The 13,590-nt window shown below is 34.5% G+C and overlaps 1 pseudogene; it reads right to left on the bottom strand.

The window, feature by feature from the left end:
- Nucleotides 1-279: 279 nt before the first annotated feature.
- The window catches only part of LOC131825677 (protein downstream neighbor of Son-like), a 56,607-nt pseudogene continuing 43,296 nt past the window's right edge, over nt 280-13,590 (bottom strand).

The following is a 13,590-nucleotide window of genomic DNA, read 5'->3' as shown; positions in this document are numbered from 1 at the left end:
TTATTAATAACATTTGAATATTTTAAAATTATATTTCATTTAACTTCCAAAATGAACTTTAAAGCCAAGGGTATAAGAATCTTGAATTTCCTTGCTAGAAGGCTTTTTTCCTCGAAGATTCCTTTTCCTTTATTTTTCTTTGCTGTTTAGGATCTCCGATTTTAGATTTTATTTGCTTTTTTTTTTTTTTTTTTTTTAGAGAGAGAGAGAATGGAGAGAAGCAGTGGGAGAGAGAATTTGAAGGCAACTCCACTCTGGGTGCAGAGCCCCACACAGAGCTCATCTCACCACCGCGAGATCATGACCTGAGCCAAAACCAAGAGTCAGATGCAGCACCACCCAGGGGCTCCATGATCTCCAATTTTAAATGTAGTCACTCATTTCCACATGCAGTCCAGAAGATTTCTCCAGCAATGGTCATTGACTAAGTTGATTCGCAGTCTTTTTATTTTTTTAATTTTTTTTAATTTTATTTTTTTTTTAAAGATTTTACTTATTTATTTGACAGACAGAGGTCACAAGTAGGCAGAGAGGCAGGCAGAGAGAGAGAGGAGGAAGCAGGCTCCCTGCTGAGCAGAGAGCCCGCCGTGGGGCTGGATCCCAGGACCCTGGGACCATGACCTGAAGGGAAGGCAGAGGCTTTAACCCACTGAGCCACTCAGGCACCCCTGGTTTGCGGTCTTTAGGTGCAATGTACAGTTAGTAAGTTCCTCATGAGCAGTCTCCTTACAAGTACTTTATTCATTGGTGGGCAGATACTAAATACAGCAGTTGGCTCATATGTCTAGTCTTGCAGAAAATAATGCACGCTGTGAAGATTTGAGTAGCAGGGTAATAGAATGCAGAGAATGAGGCATGATAGGGTTTGTAACCTCCGAACTGAATTGGTTTATGTCCAGGAAGTCTTGATCTTCACATGCATCTGTCATGCTCTAGACATTCGCACTGTGATACCTCAGGACACTCCAGGGGATGAGACTGATGGCAGAAGCCCTGCCTGCGAATCAGAGGTAGCAAGGAAACTCTTCTTGTATGTCAAAAAAAAAAAAAAAATTATCAATGTAAAGGTGTTGACTCCTTTCATAACACGACAGACCCAGGTGTGTAATACATTTGCATTTCATGTTTCTCTTTATAGAGCTTGGTGGAGAGTATGTCTGTGGTTTTTTATTTTCTCTTGAACATTTATCTCTTCCAGGCAGGTAAATCTTTCTTCGTCTTCATTGCTGATTGCTTGCTCCTCTTTATCCCAAGCTTGTTCTGGATGCTGTATGCTTTGTATGCCCTTTTCTTTTATTAAAAACAAAAATTCAAGACTTTCATTTTTTTTATAGCTCTTTTCACACTTCTGGTTTTAGGGGATATGGGAGCCATGATTGCATCCTTTCCTGCTATTTCTGCTGCCCAGAAACTGATAGACACAAACATAGAAATAGAGAATAAGTTTGGTTTTCAGCAGATGGTGTAGGGAAGCAAAGTTCACAGACAAGCCACTTATTAAAATGTGTATCAGGTTTTCATCATTGGGCTAACGGGTGTTCTTTCCAACTACTTTTTATCAGCTCCAACCTGAGGCAACAGTGATAGCCAAGGCAGGGCAAGGTAGAGTAATAGATGAGGCTCTGCGATAAGAAAGCCAAGAATTCCAACAGAAAGTAGTAATAGGGAGGCTAAGGTTGAAACAAAATATTCAGCAGTCACGAGCTACTTGTAAGATAGAGGATGACAGCCAGAGCACACGAAAGCTGTAGGGAACCTGGGAAATCTCTCAGATATTCAACAGAGATACAAAGTGGGTACATCTTGTATGGATTATTTCTTAGCTCTAAGGGGAAATACAGACATGCAGGCCATAACAATGCTTGAAACACTTTGAACAGAATTCAGTCTGTATCATCTGTCTATTGGGGGGAACTAATCCCGATAAACTTTTTTTTTTTTTTTTTAAATCTGAGATTTGAGAAGCTGATTCTAAAATGTAAAGGATAATCTTAAATATGAAAAAAATTGAAGAATTTATAGGACGAGGTTTGCTAAAGTTATAATAGCTAATGACTAATGAAGTTGCAATAGCTAACACAATGTCATTATGGATTAAGGGATAGACAAACCAGTGGAAGAGAATAGAGAACACAGAAAAAGAAAGACTCAAAATATGGTAATTTATTTACAACAGCTACCATTTCATTTCAGTTTCAGCAGTTTGCACTGGATATATTGGCTATCCTTGTTTGAAAACTATGAACCTTTATTTTTAAATCATACTGCACACAAAAATTAATTTCAGATGTTTGATAAACTTAAAACAGAAATGTATAATAATAAAGCTTACAGAAACAAGCATAAATAATATCTTTATAAACTTGTAGTAACTTCAGGTAAGGTTTTCTTAAATAGAATGTCAAAAGCAAAAAAAAAAAAATGTCAAAAGCATTATCTGTGAAACAAAATAAAAATTAATTAAATGGATTACAGTCAAGAACTTCCCTTCATGAAAATAGCCAATTAAGAGAATAAAAAGTCATGAGTATTATTATCCCTTTCTGAAAACTACATGCATTATTTTCTAATACATATATCTGTTGCTGTGTAAAAACGTATTTTAAAAACCCTAATGTATATGAGAAAAAAGCCAAGATAATAAAATGAGAGAGAAAAAGGCGTTCAGGAAAATACCATTTCAATGGTCAATAAACACATAAACTTGTTTTCAGTATGACTTTTTTTTTCAGTAGAACTTTGTTTCTATATAATTTTTCTTTGGCAAATGCAAATTAAAACCAGCATGAAATAGTGATAGGCAATTGCCAGATTAATTAAAATTCAAAAGACAGGAAATTCTAACTTTTTAAAATTTTTTAAAAAGATTTTATTTATTTATTTGACAGACAGAGATCACAAGTAGGCAGAGAGGCAGGCAGAGAGAGGAGGAAGCAGGCTCCCTGCTGAGCAGAGTCTGCCTGGGATCATGACCTGAGCTGAAGGCAGAGGCTTAATCCACTGAGTCACCCAGGCGCCCCAGGAAATTCTAACTTTTGATGAGAGTGTGGAAAAACTTGATAACTGAGCTTTTGGACAATACTGGTAAGATTGTAAATTACTTCAATCATGTCATAAAACACTTTAGTGTTAAGTATATTCATGACCTATGTCCCTGAATTTTTCATAATGAAACATTGAACAGATGCGAGTATACCACATATACCCACTGAAAGACATATGCACCTACTTCTTTTCTCTTTTCTTTCCTTTTTTTTTTTTTTTTTTTAAGATTTTATCTATTTATTTGAGAGAAGGAGCACAGCAGGGGGAGCAGAAGAGGGAGAGGGAGAAACAGGTTCCGCCTTGAATACGGAGCCTGATGCATGGCTGGATCCCAAGACCCTGAAATCATAACCTGAGCCAAAGGTAGACCCTTAATGGACTGAAACACCTAGGCGTCCCATACACCTACTTCTTTGAAGCTTTATATACAGTACCAAAACTAAACCTGATCCCAAATAACTTTATTAGTTGACTAGAGAAATAAATGCTTATATATTTATACACTTGAATACAACATAGCAAAAAGTAGAAAAATAGATAAATGCAAAACACAGATACAATGTGGAATGGAAAATGTAAGAAATTCCTCGGGGCGCCTGGGTGGATCAGTGGGTTCACCCTCTGCCTTCAGCTCAGGTCAGGATCTCAGGGTCCTGGGATCAGGCTCTCTGCTCAGCGGGGAGCCTGCTTCCTCCTCTCTCTCTAACTGCCTCTCTGCCTGCTTGTGATCTCTGTCTGTCAAATAAATAAATAAAATATTTTAAAATTTAAAAAAAAGAAAATTTAAGAAATTCTAGAGCAGGCAAAATTAATCTCTGTTGATAGAAATAAAAATAATCATTATCCTCACTAGGGGAATTGATAGTACCAATGAGAGGGCATCAGATAGGATTCTGAACTACTCAAGATGTTCCATTATTTGATGGAAGTGTGTGGAGGGGTTACACGAAATATATATAAAAATATTTATTTATTTATTTATTTATTTATTTATTTATTTATTTATATATCTCCCACAGCAATCCATACACTTAAGATTTGAATACTCTGTGTAAATGTCACATATGAAAAACAAAAAAAAAATATTGACAATCTTATACTTCCCTTGGATTAGTCAGACTATGGTCATTTTTTGTATTAAATTGTAGCTACAGTAGTTTATTTCTGCTTTCATCACATGCAAACATGCCACTAACCCCAGTATCCCAGGGGAACTAAAAGTTTGTTTGCTTTGTTCCTCGATGTATTCCAGTGATTTAGTAGTAAGACATAACAGCTATTATAAAATGAATGTTTTCAGGACTCAGTCTTTTGGAAGTGAATAATTTTGGAGTTATTAAAAATCATTGTTTCAAGAGTTAAAATGTATCCATTTATTAAGTCTGTGAATTTGAGAACAATCAAAAATCCAAGAAGTTACCTTAATTCTGGTTAAGTAACTTTCATATTACCTACACATTTGATAAACTATCTTTCAGTATCAAAATTAGTATCTTTTTGCAATTTGGTGTAAATTTTCTATATAGTAAAATTGAATGTGTTTGAGTGAATTTTGAACATCTATTATTGTCAACTTTGTTCTTATGAAGTGTATAATTTGCATTAAATTTAAGGTTCATAATATTTAAGGTCTGGGGTATGAAAGATGAAAAAGGAAGGAATTCCCCAAACTTTCTCAACCTAACAGTCCCCCATACTCTATTGATCTATAACAATGACTGCAGATAAGTCAAGGTTATCTTTTTTTATACTCCTTAAGCGCCCCCTGAACTATAGGAACATTGTCCTTGAGTGTGAACTCTGAAATGACTACCAGTGTGATAATTCCATTGTTACTTCTCTCAACAACAAGCTACAGAAAGACTATATTAATAGGAACAAAGAAATCTTTTTGGGGGGTGGGGTTATATTGCACCTGACAATTAGAAAAAAACATCAATCTTCCCTTTGAGTTGTCAAATGCTACTGTTCCTTGAAAAATCATAAGGATTTAATCTTCCCCAATAACATTTCAGGACTGGATGCAACATTATTTAGCAAATTTGTCAAATCTCATGTGATTTCCAGCAATTCATTTCTATCTCAAAAACTTGTGCTTTTGCACTTCTCTTTCATCTGTAGATTTGTCTCTGACCTGTTCTCAGAGGAGTGCTATTTTAATTTTTACTTGAATGTTTTTTCCCTGTGTTTAAATTTCATGCTTAAAGGGTACTGACCTTGAAACTTTTTAATTTTTTAATCTTTGTTACCTTCCTTTGAGGTGTCCTTACCTGGAGTGTCCAGATAACATCTTTTATATAGAATGATAGGTATATTATAGCCTTGCGCAGTGGAATTTAAATAAAACCCTTCCAGTGTCATTTGGCAAGTATTCGAGGATTAGCAAATTACACATTTAACAGGAATTGACTTCTCCTGTTTCTTAGATTTCCAACTTAATCATTTCACTTCACTACAGGTCACCAAAACTCCTTACATTGTGCTTATATTTAGCATGTTGCTAAATCCACGATTAAGGTAGCTTGTATTTCTACGACTCTAAGTATATCTGATTCAACCTGTTTGGTAGAGGAGATACATTTTAGCTATCTCTGGCCTAAAATTTATGTCTTTCCCTCAGTATTACCTTGTATGCCTTAAGAGGAATGAGACTGTCAGTTGCTCAACCTTCCTTGGAGAGTTTGGGGGACGGGAAGAATTTTATTACCCAGACATGTTCAGTTAGTTTCACAAGTGTAACAACCTCTACTGCAGAATGTTTTGACAACATTTGCTAGGTGTGCCATGCAGGCTCTTACCTGTGCTTGTCCCCGCCTCTTACCCAGGCAGCAGCCAGACTCACTCTCCTAACTAAACATATTTTTTGTTTCTTTTACAGTAGTTTATTTTTTTGTAGATTTCCTCTTATTTTATTTTATTTTTTTGTTTTAAAGTTACCATCTCATTTGAAACTTGAACTTATTTTTTTTTAACTAGTTGCATATAATATAGTTTGGGTTTAAACAGTCAAAACTCCAAGATGGTATCCTATTTTTAGGAGGTGTTTCCCATACTCTTTACTATGTCCTGTTTTCCGTTGTTCTCTTGTGACGCAGAAAGAAAGAACTAGAAGGAAGGGGTAGAGAATAGGGGGAAAAGATAGAGGAAGAGATTAAAGGAAGAAAAAGAAAGAGCTGGGACAGAGAAATGTCCATCATTTGAGATCAGTTGATAGGGATCTTTGATGATTGTGACATATATGAAATCATGGAATCTGGCAGCATTTGTTTTAAAAGGATTTTAGGAAATAATAAGAAGTATGCAGACCTGTAGGAGTCATGTGCTTCTAATTTCCACAGTATAGATAGTAAACGAATAAAATTTTATTGAATTTCAACCTTTGTTACTATCCTCTATTAATATTTGTATGACTCTTATAATGTATGGATTTCCAAAAATGAAAATAAACATAATCACTTAACATAGACCAATTACAAAGTTTTCAGTGTCTTAATATCAGAATTAGTTCATTTTATTAAAAGAAATCAATCACTGAGACACTTGGAAAGAATAAAACAAAAGTCAATAAATCAGTGTCTGCATATAGATATGACTTCAGTTGGAAGATACGTAGCCTATTTTAAGTGCATGCTGAGCAATTACCCCATTAATTTGATGAATGTAGACAGTAATTTGTGATGATTTAAGCCTCGAACTTCTATTTTTCTCTCAGATTCATAGGGTTTGTTTTACTTTAATTATGTGGGTCATTGCCTTAATTCTCCATTTAACATTACTTGTAAAAAGGCCTTCTTATTTCTAAAATGTGTCCTTTTTAATGAAGTTCTTTCTACTACAGACTTTGACCTTTAAGCTTATCATGTTATGGCACTGTATGTAAATAGCCACCCTTAATAATGGCATTTGGCACGACTCCGGAATGAAGAATAGCAGGAAAGTAGTGAATTGAGCCTTTTTTCCTTCAATTTTAAATGTATGTTGCAATGTACATAATTTCTCCTGTGACAAAGGAAATTATTCTTAGATATATATTTTTTTAATTTCTACCTTCTCTTCTTCCTCTTCCTCCTGATATATTTGGAAGTGCAGTGTAAAAAAGACCCAATTTATATAATTTTGGACTCAGTCTGTTTGCTCATATCTTAATATTTCTTGAGCAGTATTTTAATATATATATTAGTTTATAAATTGGTATTATAGTTACATTTATTTTTTGATCAAATGTGTTTTAAAACTGATACTGAGTCTTCTGTTATAAACTAAAACATCTATATAATTGCACAAACTTAGGAAAAAATGGAATTTAATAACTTGATGAAATATGAGGCTTGGGGTCAATTAATATTCCTTAAAAAAGAAAATTTTCCTTTAAATTAAACTCGTTTTAGAATGGCTTACATGTATGCCATTATTCCTTAATTCTATTAAACTTAAAAATTTCATCTTAGAAAATTCTTATTGCTTCCACTTTTTGCCTTTTTGATTGATTGATATTCATGCATTGGGAACAAGAGTAATGAATTAATTTTTATGTTTAATTCTGATATAATTACCAAGGATAAATTGACAAAAAGAATTAAGATGTCAAGTTTATTAAGCTGAATTTTAGTTTCAATTTAGCTAAATTCGGATTTTCTATCTTTATTATGGTACAGAACAGCAGGCATATTTTATTTAGGGTCATTAAGCAAGATTTTGCAATATCTCAAGTGATGGTTATGCTTTCAGGATCCAAGATGATCACTTTGTTCTCTTTGATGAGAGATTCAGGAATCTTCTGGGAGGAAATTTACTCTGAGAAAAATAAAAGTAAATAAACCTTCATTTACAGATTATCCATCCTCAAATCCTTGGATTCATTCCAAAATATCTTTTCTTCTTGTCTACTTACCCAGCATTCCATGGTGAAATCCTAGATCTTGTCAATATCAGTTATAACGTCTATGGTGACCAAGCAACCCACTATCTAGCCTGCATGCATGAATTTTAAGTACTTACCTCCTAGTCTAGTATTTCAATCCCAAAGGGCTTTGGATAAAAATGAAGCCAAACTCAAACACGCAAAATTACCAGAATTCTCAGCTTCCTTGCCTCTTGACTGAATGATGAATCATTTGTTGTCCTGAGTAATGCCAGGTGTTCTTGTGTACTGAATCCAATGCATGTTTGATTATTTGATCATATTACATATGGTTATTCCTGTCCTGTTCAAAGCTTCATTATGGTTTTATCTTTAGTGAATCAGTCCTGTCGTTGTACAAGCCAGCACATGAAAATAACAAGAGAAGAAGGAAAACCAAATCCCCACCCGCTGATGATGAATGGATAAAGATATGGGGTACATACACGATTGGATATTACTCATCCATGAAAAAAATAATGAGATCTTGCCATTTGTGACAACATAGATAGACCTAGAGGATATCATGCTAAATGAAAAATGTCCAAGAAAGACAAGTACTATGATTTCATTTATATGTTGAATCTAAAAATCAAAACAAATGAACAAACAAGGGACAACCAAAAAAGAGAAAAAGACTCATAAAAACTAAACTAGTGATTGCCACAGGGGAGGAGATGAAGGGATAGGAGAAATAAGTAAAGGAGATGAAGAGGCACATATTTTCAGTTTTAAAATAAATCATAGGGATGAAAAGTATATACATATACAAAAGAAAAAAAAAAGTAAATCTCTCTTACAACCTACATTGACTCCGACAGATAACATAACATAGCATAACACAACATAATATAATATAATATAATATATATTTTTATTATTTTGATCTATTGTGAAAAGGCCTTTTTCTTCATCAATTCTCTCAAACAGGAATTTACCTCTAAATGTTGAATCCAATTATCATTTCTCAGAAGTCATGTTAGCTGTTCATTTAACACAACTGATTTTCCCAGTTAAGAGAAAATAATCATTTATAACAAAATGCTTGGTCTAAAGCTCCCTTGTGGCACACGATATTCCTGTCCATTTATCTCTTTACTACAGCTCAAGATACCTTTCCTAAATTCCCTTTCTAAGCCTTCTTATAGCATGAGATAGCCCTGCGTAGTTATTTTCTATGGTACAAGATACCTGTGCCACAAGTGTGCCTGTGTCAAAAGAAACTCCTCCTCACAGAATAAATAAGAACCATTTAACTACAATATAGTGTAATCTTGTAAAGTGAGCCTTCATTAATTCCACGTAAGTGTGTGTCAAAGACTGCCAAGTATTTATTGATCATTAGCTATCCATGAACAGATAACGATGGAAACATTTCTCCACTTTCTTCTGCAATTGGTTTTGTGCCTGATGACTGTGTTCTGATCAATATTATGCAGAAAGAAGTATATTTAATCCTTCAGGCCTAGGCATAAGGATCCCTACGTATTTTTCTATATTCTCGATTGTCTGCTGTGGTGGCAACACAGGCCATGTGCAAGATAATAACATCACACATTCCCCCCTACCCATTCATCTACTGATGGATGCTTGGGCTTCTTCCATATGTTGGCTATGTTGTAAACAATGCAGCAATAAACAAATGGGGGCACATATTTTTCTTCCAATATTAGTGTTTTCATTTTCTTTAGGTAAATACCCAGGAGTGGAATTATTGGATCATATGGTATTCCCATTTTAATTTTAATTGAAGAACGTCTAATACTGTTTTCCACAGTGATTGCAACAATTTACATTTCCACTAACAGTTCAGGAGAGTTCCTTTTTCTCCACACCCTTGCTAACACTTGTTATTTCTTTCCCTTTGATGCTAACATCCTGAGAGATATGATATCTCATTGTGGTTATATTTTTATTTCCCTGATGGTTCGGGATGTTTAGCATGTTTTCATTTATCTATTGGCCATCTGTAAGTCTTTGGAAAAATGTCTCTTCTGGTCCTCTGCCTAATTTTTAATTGGGTTATTTACAGTAGCCAGGATATGGAAGCAGCCCAAGTGCCCACTGATAATAAAGAAGATGTGATACAGATGATATAGATATAGATACAAATACAGATACAGATATATAATGGAATCACTACATTGTACATGTGCAATGAACATAATGTTGTATGTCAACTATATTCAAATTTAAAAAATTAAAAAATGGCAAAAAAAATTAGAGGAGAAATTAACATGTGCCATTTCTTGGAGAGTCATATAACATACATTGAACTATGATTTAAGAAATAAATATTTTGTTGTTAAGACACAGATTTGGTAGTTAATTCAGTTGCCAAATATATGTCAAGTCTCATACCTGCCTATCTCTGTTGACACTCACATATCTGATATTTTGTTCTTGGAATTCTAATTAGTATCTGTAAATTGAAATAAACAAAATTTATCTCTTGATTTTAGTTTTGTTCAAAAAAATCAGGTTGTTTCAATAGTGTTCCCTCACTTTTTTGGCATACAGTTTAGGCCAAAAACCTTACCTCAGCTTTGATGCTTCTTATGCTCTCATCCTATATTTAGTATAATCAAATTACTTTGGTTAAACCTGGTAATATTTATAATATTTATAATCTCTATCCAAATAATTTTCCTTCCTGTTGTCATTACCCTAATCATATTACCTCTTACCTAGAACATCGCAATGGAATTTTAACTAATCTATTTGTTTTGAATATAGGATACTCTGACCAAATCTCTCTAGGGAGTTTTCATCTCTCTTAAACTAGCATTCGCACCATAGCCTAAAAGTCTATACCTGAAATTAGCCCCCATTTCCTAAGGAAACATTTATAGAATTCACAGGAAAAGATTTTAGGGACATGAGAATTGCCTGTTTTGTATTAGGTGATAAATGTTGGCTTAGGAGGGATGGGCAGAAGCAAGGAGCATGGATTTTTCACTCTTAAAGATTCTGGAGGACGAGAGTTTCACCTGGCTTCTGAATAGACATTTCCTACACACATATAATAAGTAATAGTGAAGATACTAGTGCAAGGTCTCAACCCTATTTTTAACAAGTTTATGACATTCTGTATATTGTCCATGATATCCAAGGCCAAGTTAATTACTGCAGAGACCCCAAAAGTATCAGTTATCATCATGAAGCAAGGACATTTAGGAGATTTATAACTGGAAAGAAAAAGAATAAATCTTTGTATGTGAAGCCACAGTTATAAATATGTATTGAAATCAAAAGAGTGATACATTTTGTGAAGATGATTTGGTCAGCTGGTTAGTGATAGAAGTTAAACGATTCAGGGATAATGAAGAGAAAAGAGTTAACAATCTATTAGAGGAATTCAGCTAAGATATAATGAGGATTTGGATCTCCTTAGAGCAATGGTGTCATAGAAGTGATTGCTCTGAAAACAATTGATGAAGAAAGAAAAACAGAGTTTTATGATTTGGTGGAAGATGAGACATTGGACAAAAAGAAGGGGCTACAGTAAGAAATAGTACTGGATTTTGAGGGGCGCCTGGGTGGCTCAGTGGGTTAAGCCACTGCCTTCGGCTCAGGTCATGATCTCAGGGTCCTGGGATCGAGTCCTGCATCGGGCTCTCTGCTCTGCAGGGAGCCTGCTTCCTCCTCTCCCTCTCTCTGCCTGCCTGTCTGCCTGCTTGTGATCTCTGTCTGTCAAATAAATAAATAAAATCTTTGAAAAAAAAAAAGAAATAATACTGGATTTTGGAAATTTGGTGGCTTGTGTAACTATTATCTGAAGTGGAGTCTGTAAGAGGTAGAAAACATTTTCTCATATGTAATTTCAAGGGTCATTCGAATTTAGGTTGCAAACATCAACTTGGAAATTTAATTGCTGCTCATAATCTAAATTTCAGCAGGGGCAAATGGAATTTGATAATAAGAATGGTCTGAAAAACATTTTACCCGTTAAGACTAATTTTTCTTATTGTTCTAACCACCTGAGTGAACAGCTTAATGTAACACACACAAAAAAAGAAAAACAATATCGAGAGAAATGTTATCAGATCCACATTATCAGATCTATTAAGTTAGAAAGTTCCTTTGTCTATAACTTTTAAATTAAAAATCTAACACCTTTTCATCTTCAGTTAAGCACCATTGTTAGGTGTAATTACCCCTAATAACTAATTTGGGGTGTGTGCACATACACACACGCAGAGGCTTACATTTCAAAAAGCATTTAGCCTTACACCAAGAAATCACTGAGGGGAGATGTAATTTTGACATATAGGTGAAAACAAGTCTGAAAAACAGATGCTCTAAGCACAAAGTATAGTCATGGGAAAACTTGAAACTTATATTTTCATTTTGCAAAATCATGACACAATTAGGTAAACTTCTCTTTCTTAATATGTGTTAATAATTAGTATCTTCATTTACCAGTTAGTTTTGACTCAATTCTCTCAACTAACTAAAGGGTCTGATTGCTTTATCAGGCTATCTAGTCATCTTATTTAAAAAATAATATTAATAAAACATCCATTGAATCCTCTTGGAAAATATATCGGCTAGAAGAAACAGAATTAAAAACAAAACAGACCCCAGGACTGCAGATCCATTATATCACATTTGGTCCTGATAGTAGGAGGAAGATGAAAATAAAAGCAATAGAAATAGTGCTACTGAGGGGCACCTGACTGGCTCCATCAGTTAAACCTGTGCCTTCGGTTTAGGTCATGATTTCAGGGGTCTGGGATTCAGCCCTGCACTGAGCTCTCCACTCAGCAGACAATCTGCTTCTCCCTATTCTTCTGTGCTCTCTTTCTCTGTATTTCAAATAAATAAATAATTTTTAAAAGAAATAGTACTATTTATACTAATAATGGGTTTTAATATTAGTGTAACTAACGCATCAAACAGTGCCTAGAGGCCAAGTACTTTTCTGAATGGCTTCTGCTCATTGTCTAGCCATCCACGGAATATCCTTATGAGGCCATTTTTTATTTTTTCTTATTTGTATGTGGAATAGAGTTTTTAATTAAAACTCTTTTTCTTCTCGTACCCACTTAAGCCCCCATGTTGCATCACCACTTCCTCATATCAGGGAGATCAAACAAACTGAGGGTTGCTGGGGGAGGGGGTTTGGGAGAAGGGGGTGGGATTATGGATATTGGGGAGGGTATGTGCTTTGGTGAGTGCTGTGAAGTGTGTAAACCTGGTGATTCACAGACCTGTACCCCTGGGGATAAAAATATATGTTTATAAAAAATAAAAAATTAAAAGTCAAAAAAAACACCTCTTTTTCAAGGATTGACAGCTAGTCAGTGATGGAACTGAGTTTTAAACCTAGTTATAATGTTATGGGTTTTTAAAATTTATTATACTTCTAATATTTTTTTATAGAAATCATTTCTGACTTTGCTCATTATGATATTTGGTAGCAGTAATTTTAAGATTTACTTACAAAATAGTTCATAATGCTTTTTAATTGTTCCTTTGGACAACTAAAGCAAGTGGGAATACTGCCTCCCATAATAATGGCTGACATAGTTTTTATCTCCTATGGGCTTTGATTCCTCTACGGCAGTGATGCCCAGTGTAACTCCTAGAGATTCTGATTCAGTTTGTGTGGTGGGAGCTTAGGGACTGCTGGCTGAGTGTGT

Source organism: Mustela lutreola, chromosome 2 (genome assembly GCF_030435805.1).
Source record: "Mustela lutreola isolate mMusLut2 chromosome 2, mMusLut2.pri, whole genome shotgun sequence".
NCBI classification, from domain to species: Eukaryota; Metazoa; Chordata; class Mammalia; order Carnivora; family Mustelidae; genus Mustela; species Mustela lutreola.
The sequence above is the reverse complement of the archived record's forward strand: the minus strand, read 5'-3'. Positions and strand labels throughout refer to the sequence as shown.